Source organism: Dasypus novemcinctus, chromosome 15, assembly GCF_030445035.2.
Source record: "Dasypus novemcinctus isolate mDasNov1 chromosome 15, mDasNov1.1.hap2, whole genome shotgun sequence".
NCBI lineage: Eukaryota > Metazoa > Chordata > Mammalia > Cingulata > Dasypodidae > Dasypus > Dasypus novemcinctus.
The window spans coordinates 48,226,277-48,247,157 of record NC_080687.1 but is presented as its reverse complement, the minus strand read 5'-3'; positions in this window follow the sequence as shown (position 1 = coordinate 48,247,157).

Sequence of the window (20,881 nt, the reverse complement as noted above, 5' to 3'; positions counted from 1 at the left end):
GCCTTGAAGGACAATTCCAGTGTTCCAAATGCTCCATTTTACAGGTATTCTTCCCTCTCCCTCCCCTCAGAGCCTCTGGTGGTCACTACCTTTAGATCAATGATACAAGTCTTCCATTGCTAGAGTTATCATAAGTCTACTTTAGTCCATAGTCCCATTCCCCCCTTATACTTGTTAATTCCTCAATCTTGAGGATTTGGGAATCGCAATGTGCACTCTGTTTCTGATTGAGAAGAGGCTTAGATCACATGTGGCAGATGAATGGAACTGTCTCTCTTCCAGATGTGGATAATCTTTGCTTTTTGGGATAAGCATTATCTATCATCATCCTGTTTTAGTTGTCCTAGTGGAGGCCAGTGTACTGGAGGGTAGGTGTTGCAACTCTGCTGAGAATTCAGGGCTCAACCGGCATATGAAAGGATTGAAGATTTAAGTCTCTGGGACATACATTTAACAAGTATAGTACTAATTACAGGCTCAAATAAAAGGGGTAAAAGAACCATATGTAAGGAAATTATAAATGAGTCTAATTCCATTACACTGGGGAGCATATATTACAAAGTGAGGCCACTGACAGGGTGCTGAATTGCTGTTTTGACCACACTCTTTCATAGTTTAAAACAATTGTTTCACAACAATGGAAATTGGTGGTGGTGGGGTAATGTATGGGAAAACTGTATGATGATATGCTTATTTGTTTTGTAAATTCACAGCTTATACTACACTCTTATTGTTTATGGATGTTCATGTATGAATGATAAACTTCAACTAAAAAAACCAACAGAAGCTATGAATTACTTAGTATTTTACCAACAAAGAATATATCGATGGAAATAATTCAATACATGGGGTGATATAGTATGTTCCTAGAGGGATGTGTAATTTAACATATAATATTTAACTTCTCATATTAATCAATACATATCTAATAAAAATCCCAGGAAATTTATGTTGGGAAATTTGAAAAGCTGATTCTGAAAGTATAAAAAACAATGATCAAGGTAAAGTCAGGAAAATGTTGAAAAAGAACTTGCAGTGAAGACTCTTCATGGATATATTAGTATATCATTAAAAATTACTGTTATATAAATGATATAAAATATTCCAGAAGAAGAGAGAAAAAATATGGAAACTCTACTTAACTATTTCTGAAGGATTAACTTCTTATAGAGATTACTTCAAATATTACTGTAAGAAGGATGTAATATATAGAATATAGAGTTAGGATTTTTCTTTTTAATTTGCAGGGTTTGTTTATTACACATTGTATCTAAATCTGGATTCAAATTAGATTAAAATCTACCTGTGAAAGGCCTAAAATATTAAGTCCATGGGAGAAAATGCAAGAGAATATTACTCTGAGCCATGTTTCAGAAGGATACCTTAAGTGAGGCAAAAACATAAACAAAAACAAAAAACCATAAACAACAAAAAAGAGAAAAATTAACTTGAAACAATGAAAAGATTTTTGTTTAAAGCAACAAAACATAGTTTACAAATGCGTGACAGATTGGAAAGAGATATTGTAATTTCTGAAAGCAAAGAAATTAAAACAAATTGTTAAAAAAAAGTCAATAGAAAAATGGGCTAGCAATGCAAAGACACATCTCTTAAAAAGTGAAATGTAATGTTTAGTAGAACTTCATCAGTTTTCAGGTAAATGAAATTCATAATTGCAATGAAATACTACTTTGCACATCAAAAAGCAAAAGAAGCAAGTTGGAAATACTAAGAGCTAGTAAGTGAGTCAGGAAGTAGGGACCCTCCTGTTCAGCTGGGAGAAGTGTGAATTTGATCTGGAAAGCAATCTCACAGAACCTCAGTTAAGGATGCTGTCACCACTGGCAGTACCCTGCTGGTCTAAATCTTGTTCCCCAGATCAATTCTCACCAACTCTGCCTGATGATCTGTGAGGCACAGCACCACAGCAATATACCAAGTAGTGACAAACATCTCATTGCCATTACTATATGGATGGACAAGTAAAATAAGGTAAATGGACAGAAGGCAATAAATAGCATGCAGTAGTTAGAAGAAATGAGTTAGACTAATTAAAACCAATTAAAAATATGTTTTGTAAGTTTAAAAGAGACACAAAGGCTCTATGATATATGTTTGAAGGGTGGATTAAGAAGATACCTATTAAATATACTAAAGCAGGTGCCTGTGAGAGTGGTGGCAAGGGGAAATAATAGAAAAGAGGAAGAAAGGGAAAGCAATGAGAAGAAAAGAGATGGGAAACATATAGAAGAGTCAAAAAAAGAAGAGAATATTGGAGCAGCATGTGGTCTGTTGATGAAGGTAGGCCATGAACTGAGGAATATGTTTAATTTGGATCAGGCTCATAAGATAAACAAAGAGCTAACCTACATCAGCTTAAATTTGAAGGCTAACTTTTTTTCCTATAAAATCCCAAAATATTTTGGCAAAACAAAAAAATTTATGACATGTTTATATATGGATGTGAACATTGCTAAGACTCTTTATCATAAATGATGTATAATATGTCATACATATTTTCAAAGTATCTAATACACATTAATTAAAACTAAATATTACTGATGCCCAGATAGAAAAACTGATCAGGGGAAGTAAAATTGCCACATGTTCCATCTATTCTATTCCTCCCTACCCCTGCCCTTGGGACTCATGGAAACCACCAAGATGCACTCCTTGAAGGACAAGATTCATAGATACCTGCAACAACTTAGAGGACTTTGCATATTGGCCTGTGCTCCCCTGTTAGGCACTGCCTATGCCCTCAAGAGACTTGTGCCCTCTATTTGAGAACATAGCAGGACTACCAGGACGGGAGTCCAACAACTTCCTGCTCATTATGTGGGTCTCCATCCACTGATACAATACACTATGACAAGATGAACACTCACACACTCCCTAGAAGCCTGTATCAGGTGTGCCCTGTCCCGCATGCACCCTGCATCCAACACCCTAAACCAGTAAACCTTCCCTGCCATATTTGCCAAAAGAACATTCCCAGTGTTATTCAACAACATACCTGCAAATCTCCAGAGTTCCCCTGCTCCCTCTCAGACCCCTCCCCTCAGTTCCATGAACTGTCCAACCCACCCTACTCCCCATATCCTCCTCACAGATCAACATTGCCCAACTCAATAGCATCACTGCACCACTGTTACGCCCATCCACTGCTCAACTGCACCTTTCTACCTTATCATAGATTTTATACATCAGGGCATCCTCTCCTTTTCTGTCTCCTGTGAACCTATCTTTCAGACTTTAGATCTGTGAAGCTACTCAATTTGCTTAATTCATATCAGTGAGGCCATGTAATATTTGTCCTTCAGTGCCTGGCTTGCTTTACTCAACATAAGGTTCTTCAAGATTCATCCACGTTATCCCATGTGTTAATACTGAATTCCTTCTTATAGCTGAGTAATATTTCATTGTATATACATACCACAATTTGCTTATCTATTTATCTATTGATGGACTTTTGGGTTGTTTCCAACTTTTGGCAATAGTGAATAATACTGCTATGAATATTGTTGTGCATATATCCGTTCATGTTCCTGCTTTCAATTCTTCTGTGCATATACCCAGCAGTGAGATTGCTGGATCATATGACAGTTGAGTAGTTAGCTTCCTGAAGAACTGCCAACTGTCCTCCATAATAGCTGCACCATTCTACATTCCCACCAGCAGTGGATAAGTGTTCCCATTCCTTCACATCCTCTCCAACCCTTGCGGTCCTCTATTTATTTAATAGCCATCAGTCTAATGGGTGTAAGATGATATGTCATTGTAGTTTTGGTTTGTATTTCCCTAATAGCTAGTGATGTTGAGCATATTTTAACATGCTTTTTAGCCTTTTGAATTTCTTCTTTGGAGAAGTGTCTCTTCAAATCTCTTGCCCATTTTTAAAACGAGTTGTCTTTTTATTTTTGAGATGTAGGATTTCTTAATATATGCTGTTTATTAGTACCCTATTGGATAGATGGCTACCAAATATTTTCTCCCATTGAATAGGCTGCCTTTTTTACTCTCTTGACAAATTCCTTTGAGGTGCAAAAGTTTTTAATTTTGAGGAGATCCCATTTATGTATTTTTATTTTGTTGCTCGTGTTTTGGGTTTAAAATTCATGAAACCATTTCTTAATTCAAGATCCTGTATTTGCTTCCCTACATTATCTTCCAAGGTCTTTATGGTCTTGGCTCTTATATTTAGATCTTTGATCCATCGTGAGTTAATTTTTGTCTAAGGCATGAGATGGTGTTCCTCTCTCATTCTTTCTGGTTATGGATATCCAGTTCTTCAAGCACCATCTGTTGAAGAGGCTGTTCCCTACCTGTTTAATGGGCCTGGTCTTGTTGAATATCAGTTGACTGTATATGTAAGGATCTATATCAGAACTCTCCATTTAGCTCCATTTTCAGTATGTCTATCAATGTGTCAATACCACGTAGCTTTTTTTAAAAGATTTTTTTGTTTATTTCTCTCCCCTTCCCCACCCAGTTGTCTGCTCTCTGTGTCCATTTGCTGTGTGTTCTTCTGTGTCTGCTTGTATTCTTGTCAGTGACACTCAGAATCTGTGTCTCGTTTTGTTGTGCCATCTTGCTGCATCAGCTCTCCGTGTGTATGGCACCATTCCTGGGCAGGCTGCACTTCTTTCATGCTGGGTGGCTCTCCTTACCGGGCTCACTCCTTTCACATGGGGCTCCCCTACGTGGGGGACACCCCTGCGTGGCACAGCACTCCTTGTGTACTGAGAGTGGGCCAGCTCATCACACAGCTCAGGAGGCCCTGGATTTGAACCTTGGACCTCCCATGTGGTAGGTGGATGCCCTATCTGTTGGGTCAAATCTGCTTTCCAATACCATGTAGTTTTGACCACTGTAGCTTGGTAGTATGCTTTAAATTCACTTGGTGTGATTCCTCCAATTTTGTTTTTTCTTTTTCAATATATTTTTGGATATTTGCGGTCCCTTGACCTTCTGAATAAATTGGATAGTTAGCTTTTCCAATACAGTAAAAAAATGCTGTGGCAATTTTTATTGAGATTATGTTAAATCTATAAATCAGCTTGGGGAGGATAGCTATCTTAAAGAAATTTAGTTTTATTATCCATGTATAGGGGATATTCTTCCATTTATTTAGGTCTTCTTTGATTCTTTTTAACACTATTGTGTAGTTTACTGTGTACAAATCATTTACATCTTTAGTAAAATTTATTCGTAGGTATTTGATTCTTTTAGTTGCTATTGTAAATGGATTTTTTTCCTTGATTTCCTCCTCAGATTGCTCATAACTGGTGTACTGACACTTTTCATTTATAAACTCTTGAGACTTTGTTGTAGGTTTCTCACGGCTTTCTCTGTGTAAGATCATGTTATCTACAGATAGTGAAAATTTTACTTCTTCCTTTCCAATTTGGATGCCTTTTATATCTTTTTCTTACATAAGGGTTTGAGAAAGTACTTCTAACACAATGTTAAATAAGAGCTGTGACAGTGGGTATCCTTGTCTTGTTCCAGAACTTAGAGGGAAAGTTTTTAGGATTTCACCATTGAATATGATATTAGTTGTGGGATTTTCATATAGGCCATTTATCATGTTGAGGAAGTTTCCTTATATTCCTAGCTTTTGAGTGCTTTTATCAGGAAAGCGTGCTGTATTTTGCTGAATGCTTTTTCAGCATCTATAGAGATGATAATGTGATATTTTTCTTTTGATCTCTTTATATGGTGTATTACATTGATTGATTTTCTTATGTTGAAACTTCCTTGCATACCAGGGATGAAACCCACTTGTTGATGGTCTATAATTCACTTTATGTGTTGTTGAATATGATTAGCAAGTATTTTGTTAAGGATTTTCACATCTAGGTTCATTAGAGAAATTGGTCTATAGTTTTCCTTTCTTGTGGCATCTTTGTTTGCCTTTGATATTAGGGTGATGTTGGTATAATATAAAGAGTTAGGCAAAGTTCCCTCCTTTTCTATTTTCTGTTTTCTTTGGAAGAATTTACACAGGATTGATGTTAGTTCTTCCCAGAATGTCTTGTAGAATTCACCTGTGAAGTCATCTGTTCCTGGGCTCTTCTTGGTTGAAAAGTTTTTAATGACAAATTCACTCTTGTTGCTTGTAATTGGTCTGTTGTGCTCATCAATCTTTTTTTGTCAATGTAGGCTGTTTTTGTGTTTCTAGGAATTTGTCCATTTCCTCTAAATTATCCATCTTGTTGACATACAATTTTTCAAAGTATCCTCTTATGATAATCCTTATTTCTGTGGGGTCAATGGTGATATCTGCTTTAATGTATTTGCTTTTTCTCTCTTTATTTCTTTGTTAGTCTACCTAAGGTTTTGCCAATTTTATTAATCTTCTCAAAGAACCAGCTTTTGGTTTTATTTTTTCTGGGAATTACTTATTTTTAACTTCATTTAGCTCTGCTCTAATCTTTGTTATTTCCTTCTTTCTACTTGCTTTGGGATTAGTTTATTGCTCTTTTTCTAAATCTTCCAGGTGTGCAGTTAGGTCTTTGATTTTAGCTCTTTCTTCTTGTTTACTGTAGGTATTTATGGCTATGAATTTCTCTCTCAGCACCGCTTCTCAGCATCCCAGAGGATTTTTTTTTTTAAGATTTATTTATTTTTTATTTATTTCTCTCCCCTTCCCCTCCCCCTGCCCTGGTTGTCTGTTCTCTATGTCTATTTGCTGCGTGTTCTTCTTTGTCCACTTCTGTTGTTGTCAGCAGCATGGGAATCTGTGTTTCTTTTTGTTACATCATTTTGCTGTGTCAGCTCTCCGTGTCTGCAGCACCATTTCTGGGAAGGCTGCACATTCTTTCACACTGGGCGGCTCTCCTTAGGGGACACACTCCTTGCATGTGGGGCTCCCTTATGCGGGGGATACCCCTGCATAGCAGGGCACACCTTGTGTGTATCAGCACTGCATGTGGGCCATTTCCACGTGGGTCAAGGAGCTGGGGTTTGAACCACGGACCTCCCATATGGTAGATGGATGCCCTAACCACTGGGCCAAGTCTGCTTCCCAATCCCACAGGGTTTGATACATTGTGTTTTCATTTTCATTAATTTCTTTTGCAATTTTCTTCTTGACCTACTAATTGACTAAGAGTGTGTTGTTTTACTTCCATATCTTGGTGCCTAATCTTCTTCTCTGCCCTTTTTGATTTCCAACTTCATTCCATTATCATCAGAGAAATTACTTTGAATGATTTCAATCTTTCTGAATTAATTGAGAATTGTTCTGGTGCCTAGCATGTGGTATATCCTGAAGAAATGTGGTATATCCATTTGCATTGGAGAAGAATATATATCCTGCTTTATTTGGTTGTAATGTTCTGTATATGTATATTAGGTCCAGATCTTCTAATGTAGTATTCAAGGTCTCTGTTTCGTTATTGAATCTCTGTCAAGATGTGCTATCTAACAGTGAAATGATGTATTAAAGTGCTGCACTATAATTGTAGATGCATCTAATTCTCCACTTAAATTTTTAATGTTTGCCTCATGTATTTTGAGGTGCCCTGCTTAGAAGCATAAATGTTTATGATTGTTCATTCTTCTTGATAGATTACCCTTTTTCTTAATATGTAGTGTCCTTCTTTGACTCTTACAATAGTTTTGCATTTAAAGTCTGTTTTGTCTGATATTAGTATAGTTACTTCTGCCCTTTTCTGATTATTGTTTGTGTGTAAAGTTGTTTTCCAGTCATTCACTTTTAGCCTCCTTGCATTCCTGGGTCTAAGATATGTTTCTTGTAGACAGCATGTAGATGGGTCATATGTCCTTATTCATTCTGTCAACGTGTATCTCTTGATTGGAGTATTTGACCCATTAACATTCAAAGTTCTGGAATTACTTAGATTAGCCATATATTTTTTTTTTTAGGTTTATGCATGTCACATAATGTTTTTATTTCTCTTTTTACCTTTTGAGTTATTCTTACCAATAATTTTCTTTCCTACACTCTCTTCCAACCCTCTCTTTTATTTTTTTTTCCTTTCATCCTGCAGAACTCCTTGTAGTATTTCTTGAACAGTAGGTTTCTTGTTGACAAATTCTCTTAATTTATATTTACCTATGAATATTTTGACTCTCCTTCATCTTTGAATGTCAGCTTTGCTGGATACAGAATTTTTGACTGATAGTTTTATTTTTTTTTAATCACCTTATCTATTGTCATACCATTGCCTTCTCACATCCATGGTTTCAAATGAGAAATCAGCACTTAATCTTATTGAACTTTCCTTGTATGTGATGGATCTCTTTTCTCTTGCTGTTCTCAGTATTCTCTCTTTGCCTTGGGCATTGTACAATTTGATAAGTATATGTCTTGGGGTAGGTCTCTTAGGATTATATTGTTTGGGGTGTGCTGTGCTTCAAATCCCTAAGTCCCTGCTGAATTTTTTCTATCTTTTTATATATCTGTTCTACTTTCTGTCTTATTTCAGATGTACTATATTCAACATCACTGATTCTTTCCTCTGCCTGTTCAAATCTGCTGTTATATGCTTACAGTTTATTTTTTATTTTTTGCATTATGCCATTCATCACCATCAGCTCTATTACCTTTTTATGTATGTTTATAATTTCTTCTGTATATTCCCACAGTGCCTTCTTAATATCCTTTATCTCTTCCTTCACATCAATAAATTGATTCATGATATTTTTTGGACATCCTTGATTAATAATTTCACATTCTCCATCTTCTACTGTTTTCTAGTTTTTTGTTAGACTGGACCATGTCTTCCTGTCACTTAATTTGGCTTATAATTTTTTGTTGGTGTCTAGGCATTTGTTTATCTTGATGGACTTATTTGGTTGATTAGCTTCTCTTTCTACTCTAGGGATTTTTGTTGTTTCTTTGTGTGTTTTAAGGTTACTTTATGATATTTGGTTCCTCTTATTCTATATCCTTGCTGTTGTCTGTGTTTCCTTGAAAAAAAATATTAGGACCAGAGAAAAAGAAAGAGAGAAGAAGAGGAAAAGTATAATAGTAATAATCATTCAAAAAGGGTAGACAAGGAACCATATAAGAGTTAGGAAATTAAGTAATATGAGTGAAAAATTATTAAAAAAATAGAAAGGAATGAGAATAAAAAGAGGAGGAAGAGGAAAAATAAAACAAGAGACAATAAAGAAAGAAGAATTATAGAATGAATTGAAAGTCTGGACAGATGAGAAGAGAAAAGAAGGAAGAAAAAAGAAAAGAAAAGAAAAAGGAGAAAGAGAAAAAAATGAGGACTAAACAAGAAGTGGTGGAATGAATGAAAAACAATGAAAGTCAGAAGATAGAAAAATGAAGGAAAGAAGAGAAATAAGGTGGGCCAAAAAATAAGTAAAAGGGGAAAAAAGGAAATGAAAAAACAGAAAAGAACAAACAAGAAACAAAACAGCAACAAAGAAAGAACCCAGGAAAAACAAGTTTCCCCTGTAGACCCCTAGAGACCTTCTCAGGCTGATGGTGCTCATAAATTAATCACCCTGCTGCCTGCCCTCCACAGGTGATTTATCCAGTTTTAGAAATTAAAATAAAGGAAAAAGAAAAAAAAAAGGAAAAAAAGGGGAAAAAGAAAAAAAATTATCCAAAACCCTTAAACAAAACAACAGAAACTTGGTCTATAATTCCCGATCATAAGGTGCTAGCAGTATGCCTTATTTCTCTCTGGAACTCTTCTCTTAGGAGGTACCAGGACTCAAACCCAGGACCTTGTACATGCATGGTAGGAATTCCCCCAATCTGTTACCACAGTTCTACAGAGTAAAAGTGCTTCTGAAAGTTTATCTGGGTCTTCCTGCCCTTGTTTCCCTTATGCAAGTTGGACTTATAACAATTTTCATGGACCATTCTTATTAGGTGCCTGTCTCTGATGCCTCACTGAACAATTTCCTGTCTCCCAGGATGGCTGGGTGTGACAGCCTGCCTGAGCAGATTCCCCCTCCCCTCTCCCCAGGGCCACCTTAGTGCTGGCTGGTATCCTCCCCAACATTCAAGGGGACTCAAGTGGCCAAACACATGGAGAGGAAACCATTCTCCACTCCTTGCCAGACCTCTCTTCCTACCAGAGAATGATCCCTCACACTCAGCTGACTTGTGAGAACCAGGAAGTCCATGGAGGCTATTTGCATTGAGGGTGGCACTCACCCACCTGCTGTTTCCAGCCATGGGGATGAGCAACTCACAGTTTTTCCCTTGATCTCTTTGTCTCTTTGTCTGGCTCCCTCCAGGATGATGCCTTGCAACTTCTTGTTCTGTGGATTTCCAAAACAGTTTACTCAGGTAGGTTTTTGACCTTTGTCTGCCATATTTTGTGAAAGAACTGAGCAGTGTCTACCTATATCGATGTCATTTTCCCAGAACTCTCATAACATAACATCTTGAATGTTATTAATAGCACTGAATTATATATTTTAATGTGGCTAAAAGGAAAAATTTTAGATTCTATATACATATATATATTATACTATAATAAAAATTTTTTAAATACATAAAACAGTACAGGAAGTGAACTGTAATGATACCCAAAGATTAATTTAGGAAGTTCAGGGCTCTCAGGATGGAATGCAGGCTGTGAGAAGATAAACTTCATTGCAAATATATGAAACAATGCCCCTGAAGGGGTTGGGGGAAAAGGTGGTGACCTAAGTCACCTTGTTCATGACTGGAGTTCTTTAAGACCACCCATGAGTTCACTCTGATATAAACAAATTATTGATTGAAAAATAGATACATAGGAAAAACAGACAAATCTCCCATGTATAAAACCTTCAAATATTTGTGTAAATATTCAAAATAAGTAAAAATGATAAAGTCCACTTTGTATATTTAAAAACCAACCTAAACTACTTTTAAGTATAATATGTACATTGAGAGAGGAATTATTTAAGTTGATGTATCTTATTTCATTTACACTTTTGGGGGTGGCTAACTTTGGACTTAGGGCTATATGTGCAGGTTGTATTTCAAAGTAACTACTAATGTTGACAATGTAACTTGTATAACTTCCTAACAAATAGGAAGAAAATGGAATTTTAAAAAATAAACAATAAAAAGTCCCTTATTTAATCTTATTTAAGACAGTAAGGTGAAGAAAAACTCAGTAAAATTGGGAAAATGGCACAAAAATTAAAAGATAGAAAGAAATCCAAATAGTAACCACAATAAATTTGACTAAATAAACCATTAAACCTTTAAAAGAAATGGTCAGATATCTTTCACCTCCATTCTTTGATTACTCTGCCCATGTATTAGGCAATAGATGAAAGAGCATTATATTATACCATTAGTTATAAGCATATACTGTACGGCTGCATGCCAAACCCACAAAGAATTTTCTTCCAGTTTGAACCATAACCAAGCTTTAAACAGGCATTTCTCCCATACTAAAATGATGGTTGTTTCAAAGTAAATAGATGCATAATAAAATTATTACCTTCTTTCTTTTGAGAAAAAAAAAAAAAAACAACCTTAGTCAGAAAGAATGTGGTTTGGGGATTCCACAGGCAAATGGACCTGTTTATGTGCTATGATGAAAGAAGTAGAGAAGAAATGAAGATTTATAAGTGAACATGAAAATCAGGAGAATGAAAGTCATAATAGGAATTAGGTCAATAGAGAAGGGTGATTTTGGAGAACAATGAGTTTGTCCTTTCTGTGTAAGGTAGAGTAGAAATGAAATGAAGCATAGAAGGAAGGTTGTTACAAAAATCTAGGCAAGATAAGTTTTGGGCCATTATGAAGGTAGTGGCATGAAGAATGGCAGTAAGCACAAAATACTAAGAAATAGCTATATGGGCATATATGTACATATATATTAAAGTTTGGGCAGATTTTTCTGTGGGTAAAGGAGAGGAATGGTATACAAGGAAAATGAAGCTTGTGGAAGTAAAATAATACCTTTTTGCAATGAACAGGTATAATTTCATACAGATGCCAACAAAACATAATTTTTTTGTTTGTATGCCTTTATATATTGAATGGTGTTTTAGTTTCCCAGCTGCTAAAACAAATACCATGCAATGGGTTGGCTTAACTATAGGAATTCATTGTCTCATGATTTCAGAGGTAGAAGGTTTGCTTTCTCCCTGGGTTGGTATCTTCTGGTGGTGGGCCACAAACTTTGGAGTTCCTTGGAATTTCCATCATATGGCAAATACACTTGGCAGCTTTTTCTCCTTTCTCTTCTGGGTTCCTTTGATTTTCAGCTTCTGACTTCTCTCTTCCTGCTTGCATTCTGCTCATAAAGGAGTTCAGTAATACAAATTAAAGCCCACCTGATTCGTTGGGCCACACCTTAGCTGAAGTAACATCTTGAAGAGCTCTTATTTACAATGAGTCCAAATTCACCACAATTTGGACCAAGACCAAGAACACATCCAAACTGGAATATTCAACTCAATCCACATGAAAAAATATTTGATTGAAAAGTTTTGTACAATGTGAATTTATCTCAATTTATGTCCAAGTTAACAAATTTGGTTGGTTAAATTGCATTTATTTCTCTTTTCTAAACTTTCTAAGCTTGGTGACTAAGCATGGCTTTCATCAATGATATTACCATAAAATGCCTACTACATTTGTGCTGTTCAAACTTTAGAATAAATGTCAAGTCAAGAGATATTATAGCATTTGACAACAGATTTTTAAAAACTGGAGTGCATATATCTCATCAAGTTTTTTCTTAATATTCTCATATATAATAGACCATTTTTTCTCAAAATGAAAAATTTGCTTTAAGAAATTTTATAGTATATCTTTACCAAAAAGATAACACTTATCTTTCTCCTCATTTGATTATTAAAGAAAAACAACTGTTCTGAAATAAAATGGATCTACCTTATATTGTGAATTTAAGGAAGTGCTGGTTTTATCATATGAAATGGCTTAGCTATCTACAACATCATTTCAAACCAATTTTAATAATTTTTATATAATTTATGCTGATACTTTGGGGGTAATTTTTGGTTTTAATGTATGTCATAAGTGACATAGGTTAGTAAATGTGTTGGAATCTATTCTGTTTTTGTTCTTGAAAAGACCAGTGAATTATCATAATTAGAATCACAACCTTCAACTTCATATAAAGCAAGGTCATTTTAAATAATTTTTAGGTATGATGCCAAGACCAGTGAAGTTATACATACAAACATTTTGGAGAAGAAATTCAAGTAAATAATCATCATATGTATCTAGTAATAAAACACTAGGAATGTCGAGGATTGAAATGGATCTTGTTATTTTATTCTGTTAGCAATAGAAAGGAATGTGCCAAAGAAAATATTCCACAAGACAATGTCAAACAGTCAAGGATGACTTTATTCACAGTCACCATCATAGGGAAGAAAGTAAATCTCAACTCCAGAGAAGACAAAGAGGGTTGTTTGAATTTTATAGGCAGGATAAGGGTAGTGGAAAAGCACCAACAGCCTATCTGGCAGCAGAGATGAGGGGGCGGTTAGAGGTGAGTTAGATAATTATAATATGTAGAGTCTGAAGTTGCTTCTCCCTCCCTTTGTTCCTTTAATCTCTGTAGTCCCACAGCTGCAAGATCAGTTTCAAGATAGTCTGGGTGTGGGATGGAACAGATAGGGGCTTGTGAGGAGCAAGGCTGTCAGCTTGGTCAAGAGAATAAAAAGTCTTAGTCAAATATTTGAAGCATTGATAAATATATATCTTTTAAATTATTAGTAAAATAATCTCAACTACTCAAATTATTTTGAGGAAAATTGTCTAATAGACCATAACATTTTTGTTTGGGGTTGAATTAAATTCTTCATGATGACTATGGAGAGAAAGAAAGGAGTATGATCAATATACACATGCACCAGTCATTTGTTCCAATTCTGCGCATTTACATAGTTAAAAATCCAAACAGAAGGTCTTCCACCTCACACCACACCCACAAGGAAAAAAATGAACAGGAATAGAGAATGAGCAGCAAGTAGACAGATGCAGAAAGACTTCTAGTTCATCCAAATCTGTTTTGTCAACCTACACAATTCAATAATAATACTATAAAATAGGAAAATATACCTATTTATTATACTTCTGAACAGAAAATAGAATGGCAGAAACTACCCAGACTCTCATAATTCTACCTTTCCTTTCCTACTTAGCAGTTTCCATGATTTATGTTCCCATATTCTACCACTGTATATAGTCTCCAGATCTGGGCATCTGTTCCTTGGAAATAGATATAGTTAGTGACAGGATGTTGATGAGCTATCCTAGTCTATGAAAACTTGACTGCTTTTAGTCATAGGCTTGTTCTGAGGAAATTAAGAGTTTGTTCAAGACTCAGAGCATCAATGAGACAGATCACTTGCCCTACCTGCCCAAGGCTCCCACTTGTAGAATGATTTCTCTCTATTAAGTTCCACCAGGGAGAAATGTCTCTTTTTTTGCTCTCCATTCTTTTCAAAAACAATTGCATCTTACATCAGAAGTAGATCCTAGATTATTTCCTGGAAAGACACAGAAATACCATACATAAGACAGACATTATGTAATGAAAACTATTTCTCATTTAACAAATATTTTAAGCAAAGCACACTCAAAGTATGACCTCAAATCCAAACAATATCATCTGGAAAATGTCTGTACATTGTATGACACTAGCTTTTGTTTTTCTTCATATTGCTAATAGAAGATAATTTTAAAAGGAATATAAGGAGGTCCCCATAATTAGCACTTCTTAATCAAACAGCTCCTACTCTTGGCTCCCACACCAACAATAGTCAACATTATCTTAGATTTTGACAAGACAATCTCTTTAGCCCCACACCCACACCCACAACCTCACCTCAACAAAATGGCTGAGGCACTTCAGTCCATTGTGATTTACATCTTTGTTTTGCACCAGTCACTGCCAGAAGTCCCATGCCCCAGTGTCAGCTTCATTTATATCTCTGCATCCTAAATTTCACTTCTTATCCCAAACCTCATCAATTCCACAAAACACTTCCACTGTTATTGCTGGAACTCACACTCCATCAGCAGCACAACCTCTAAGTGTTGCTTCTCCTCTGATATTCACATTGTCTTATTATACTAAATCAGAGAACCCCCATTCCACTTTGGAAAGTGTTTTTTGTGGTCTTCTCTTAGTATACTATCCCACATTTCTAACACTGCTTATCCTGGAAATTAATACCTAATCTTGTTTTTCATTGCACTTTCCAGATTATTTTTATTACTTCCTCCTTGAAGGTTTCCAGTGTTGAAGTTGCTCTCCTATACACTTCCTTAATCTAGCCACCAGTAGATCCCACCATATTATCCCCCCTTATTCCATAGAGGTATTGACATGACACACTCTATTATAACTGCTTTAATTCACAGCAGTTCAAATATTTACATGCTGATTCTTCTACTAGTACCCTAATTGCCCCTAACATGTACTTCCTTTTCTTTAATTATTTTGTTCTCCATTCTTCCTCAGCTACAGACTTCCATCGTCATGTCATAGATCTCAGCAATAACTGCAGCCAGGATCTTAATTTCAAGCATTTTAGATGGTGGTCTCTTGTCATTACTTCCATTCTACCTAATCACTTTCTACAGTATCTTGACTCCAGCAATTCTTCAAGAATCCAAGATCACACAATCTATTGACCTTACTGATTTTAACTGACACTCTCTTTTCCCATTCGCCTACTTTTTTCTTATCAGAGTGCATGTTTGATTATTATTACTTTTCCCCTCTGGTATATCCTCAGTTGCCTTGTCTTCTTTCTCTCTCTATTTGCTTGCTAGAATCATCACCAACCCTGACAAAATCCAATTGGCTCCCTACAACATACGTGCTACTACATACTCTCCTCTTTCTCTCTCAGATTTTTTCTTTCCTTCTTCACCTTGCTCTTTCTCAGAAGATTAACTTGTATGGACTGCTTCATCTGTGCTTCTTCTGGGTTTCCATTGAGTTCAACATATGTGATGACCCAGGAAGAGCTTGGAGGGTGGGGGTAGAGATGTTTCAGAACATTTATTCTTCTGATTTGCCTCATGCCACACCATGGGTTTGCAATCTTTTAGCTAAGGCCACAGTTCCCATTTTGCAGATTCAGTCCTCTACAGGTCTCATAATCATTCTTTCCCCATTGTTCTTTTAGACCTTTAGGTGCTGATTGTTCCTCACTGTTATAAACCTTGACCTGCTCTTCCATCCCTTGGTGATTATCTCTTACCGTGCACATAATAAACAATCCCCAATTACACCAGTTATGTTTTCTGTTGTCTAGTGAGAACCTGGTAGTTAAACAAAACTTGCTCTTGATTTCTCTCAAAATGGAAAAAAAAAATCAAGGATTTTCCCAGCACACTCAACACATCTATCAATCTACCTCATTTGTACAATATACACTGTTTTCTCTCTTGTTACTATGGATGAACTGGTCTTACTTTGATCAAAGGCTACAGCCCTCATAAGTATGTTGAATCCCATTTTCTCTTATTTGCTGAAGACATTGCCCCCTCCGTATTCTGCATTATTTTTCCTCTTTAGTCCGTCATTCTTATTATCATACGTACATGTTATATGAATCTTTCATCATTAAAAAACCCTTGACTCAACATACCCCTCAGTTACTGCTCCATTTTTCTACTACTTTTAAAGATAATCTCCTCTTTTATGTTTAGTTGTTTTTTGTTTTTGTTATCTTGAGCCAATGCAAGTGAGTTTTCATTCTTACTTCTCACTGAAACAGATCTTCTCTGGGTTACCAGATCATTTGCCACATCCATGGGTCTATGTTCAATGCTTATCTTTATTGGTCTATTAATAGTGTGAAAACTCTTTTACTTGGGACAAGTCTTTCCCTTGGTTTCTGGGACAACCATCCTCTTAATTCTCCCCCTCTCCATTATCTCAACCTCTTAACAATGATCTCAAAACCATAATTCAATCCCTTAACATCTTCACTTCTCTTTCTGTATTCTTTTCTCTGATGATGTCATCCATTTTTGTGACTTTAAATTCCATCTCTATGGTAATGAATGTTAACTTTAATCTTCAGAATAAACCTCTTCCTAATATTCCAGACCCTATGCACAATAACCTCTGTGACACCTGCACTGGAATGTCTGATAACAATCTAAACTTAGTAGGTCCAAATTGGAACTCCTTATTCAGACACTCCAAACCTGCTTCATCTTCAGACTTCCCGATCTCAGCTTCATACATCTAATTACATAGGCTCACTTGACCTTCTCTTCTTTCACTTCCTCCCACTCTCAATCAGTTATTTTCTTTTATCCTCAGTTTTCCCCTTTCTCATTCCACTTCTTGCTGGTCTTTAAAATTGCACTTGATGCACTATCTGCGTGAAAAACAATTTCTTAGATATGAATTGGCTCACTACCTCACTTCTTCAATTGGGGGAGGCCTTCTTTCTCAAGCACAGATAAAGTAAAAACATCACACAGATAAACCCCACAGGCTCTCTCTATGTCTCTGACTCCTTAAATTTTCCCAAAAGGTGTATTATTACTTAATGCATTATGTTAATAGCTTATGTTTTGCCTTCTGTTTTTTTCACTGTTGTATACCTATCCCCTATAATAGTGTCTAGCATATAATATGCACTCAATTAATTAGCAAAGAATAGCAGAATATAGCCATACATATAAATTCATACATATGTATTTATACACTATATATCATCATCAACCAAAATGAAAGTAATTTCAATGTTCTTTTTCCAACAGTATCATTAGATGTAGCAGTTAGAGTGTTAAATGGGGTATTATTAACACTCCTCAATATCCTGAGGATTGTGGTGTTGAGGAATGTATCTGACTTCAAAATAGAAGCAAATGTGGTATCTCAGCAACCTTATATTTTACATGGATTAGATATTATTTCTCTTCCACATCTTAAGTCCTTTGTGTCTTCCTACATAACTGAATGCAAAAAGCCTTTTTTATTAGACTCTTAGAAAATTAGATTCTATATAAATGGCTAAAATGATGATTTAGAAAGAAACAACAATTGTGAATATATTAGACTTGAAAGCAGTTCTAAGCTCTTAAATTTTCACAACATCATTTTTGCTTAAATATCTGTAAATACACAGGCAAATATTAGGGTCAGAATGTTTTCTGTTATCATGTCAGTATGTGAGAGGTACATATTTCCATTATGTTATTAATATTTTTGAAACTTATAAAATTAAAAGACAACAACATATCTAAAGTGTAGCAAAAATATTTTGCAATATTCTTGTAATAAATCAGTAGTGTTTTTAACTCTTAATTCTCTTACTAGATGTATGCTTTGATTCATTGTCTAATGCAGAAGGAATTAGATTCAGAAGGACTTTTCTGTGATTGCTTCATAATAACTTAAATATGTGAGTTAGTCCCAGTAGAGATATTAATTAATTTATTTTTATTTTTAGTGGTACTGGGGGCTGGGGATTGAACCTTGACCTCGCATGGCACTCAACCACTGAGCCACATTGACTTTCCTGAGTTGGTTTTATCATTTGTTTTGCTTTTTTCTTGCTTTTTTGTTTTTCAGGAGGCACCAGGGACTGAACCCAGGACCTCTGATGTGGGAGGTGGGTGTTCAACTGCTTGAGTCATGTCTATTCCCTAGAAATATTTTTATTTATAGATTATTGTAAACAAAAGAGACAGAAAGAGAGAGTTATTGTATGTACATTTTCTTACCAAAGTAGAATAGTTACAAATACAATTTATTGATTAAATAATAAGAAAAGTATTATGGAGATAATTAAAAATATACAAAGGCATTTCATCAAATTTATTAAGTTTTTAAAATCTAAGATTCAAGAATTAAAGTTGTAGCTAAAATTTGCTCTGACACTCAAACATCCTTCCAGATGTGCTCATTTATTCTGCTTGTCAAAACTTAAAAGTATATATCTCTCTTAGTCCCTAGAAACAATGGGCAACTTCAGCATCTTCTTGCACACATAAACTTTTGCTGCCAGCAAAGTCCCTTCTTTGCTGCTTAGCCCACACACTCATTATATACTCAATTCAGTGACTGAAATAAGGTTGGATAAATGAATAACGGTATCATTATATAATGAAATACTACTTTTCAAGAAGAGAAATTAAAGAAGGTATAAACAAAAGAGTACATAATACCATGCTCCATTTATGTAAAAATTTCGAGAATAGGCAAAATTAATCTATATTGGTGAAATCAGAACAGTGATTGCTTATGGTGGTCAGTGAAGGGGATTGACTGAAAGGGATAAGAGGACATTTTGTGAGTGTTGGGAATATTCTGTACCTTGATGAGTTTGGCAGTTGCTCATTGACTTCTTTACTTACATATATTGCAGATAAATTATTCCTCAGTAAGACAAAATAGCAAATAAGACTTTTCCTGGATTAGGGATCTCAAGGTTGAAGAGTTAACTCCCTCTTGAAATGATATGTGACATGCAGTGGGTATTTATTTAGAAGGCAACTGGTAAAGTTTACTTGAATGAGCAATTCTTTAACTAAGCAATATTATTATATGGCATGCTTTTTAAAAGCATTATCATGATTTCTGGGAATAAATGTGTCTCAAGCTGTTGAGTACCCATCTCCCATATAGGAGGTCCCAGGTTCAGTTCTTGGTGCCTTCCGAAAAAAACAATAACAAACAACATGCAAAACAAACAAAAAAATCAACTCAGGGAGGCTGATGTGGCTCTGTGGTTGAGCGCTGGCTTCCCACATACTAAGTTCCCGTTTTAATCCCTGGCCCCAGTACCTCAAAAAAACAAACAAACAACTCAATTATCATAATTTCTTAAAGGTAACATTTTAAATTTGAATGTTTTCAAATGTTTGAGTCTAAAAAATAGATTGTTTATAAGGAAAAAGGAAACAAAAAGACTGACCTCATGAGGACCTCAACTTACTTATTCTAACACATTTTTATAAGAGCTATATATGAAATTTTCTTCATATTAAAAGTGCCCTTTTATTCTGACAATAAATGAAAAGGATAACAGAAATATTCAATATAGTACATTTTTCTACTTTAAGTTATATCCATAGCAACTATTTGTGTTTTGTCCAATAATAAATGCACATGATAGTTTTTTATTTTTTTTTTCTTTTCTGGCAATTACAGAAAGAATTGATGAGAAATATGTCATAAGCACAGTGTTTGTTCTGCTATTAATGGAGGTGGAAATGAGAATTTTAGCCAATATAGATCCATATAATCTCTGCAACCTTGATAATGAATATATCCTATTGTAAAATACATTGTATATTACTGTAGGATCAACTATATTTGCTTTAATTTTTCCCCATATACCTGTTTCATTATTAGCAGTGACAAATCCTCTCATACTGTAGTTTGCTTTCCTATATTATATTATATTATATTATATTATATTATAATGATGAAAATAAATTAAGAAATGGAACATTATGGGGAGCTGTAAAGGGGGACGTATATGCAAGAGTATAGGATAATTTGATCATTTAACACAATCCCCTAGCAATACTTGCCTATCGAGGTGAAGGAAAATGCAAATGTATATCTATTAATAATTTGTCACTTACATGGATTTTAATATTGGTATAGAACATTTGTTTAAGGATTTACTGGAACAGAATATATTTGCATATGTATAAAGGATCTTGAGAGAGACAGGTAATTAATTTTTAACAATTTCTGATTCAAGTTAACTTTACCCATTAAGGAAATGAATAAAAATAAAGAGAGGGGAATTCAAGTTATTTTGTTTACAGAAAAAAATACAAATAAGGTCTGACTGCATTTTTATCTAGTTGTTTGAGAAATCAATTATATATTTGCAGTTCCATTTATGTGAAATTTAGAATGTGATTGCAATGGAGTCTTTCCAGTATACTATTCTTGGGCTCCATGAATTC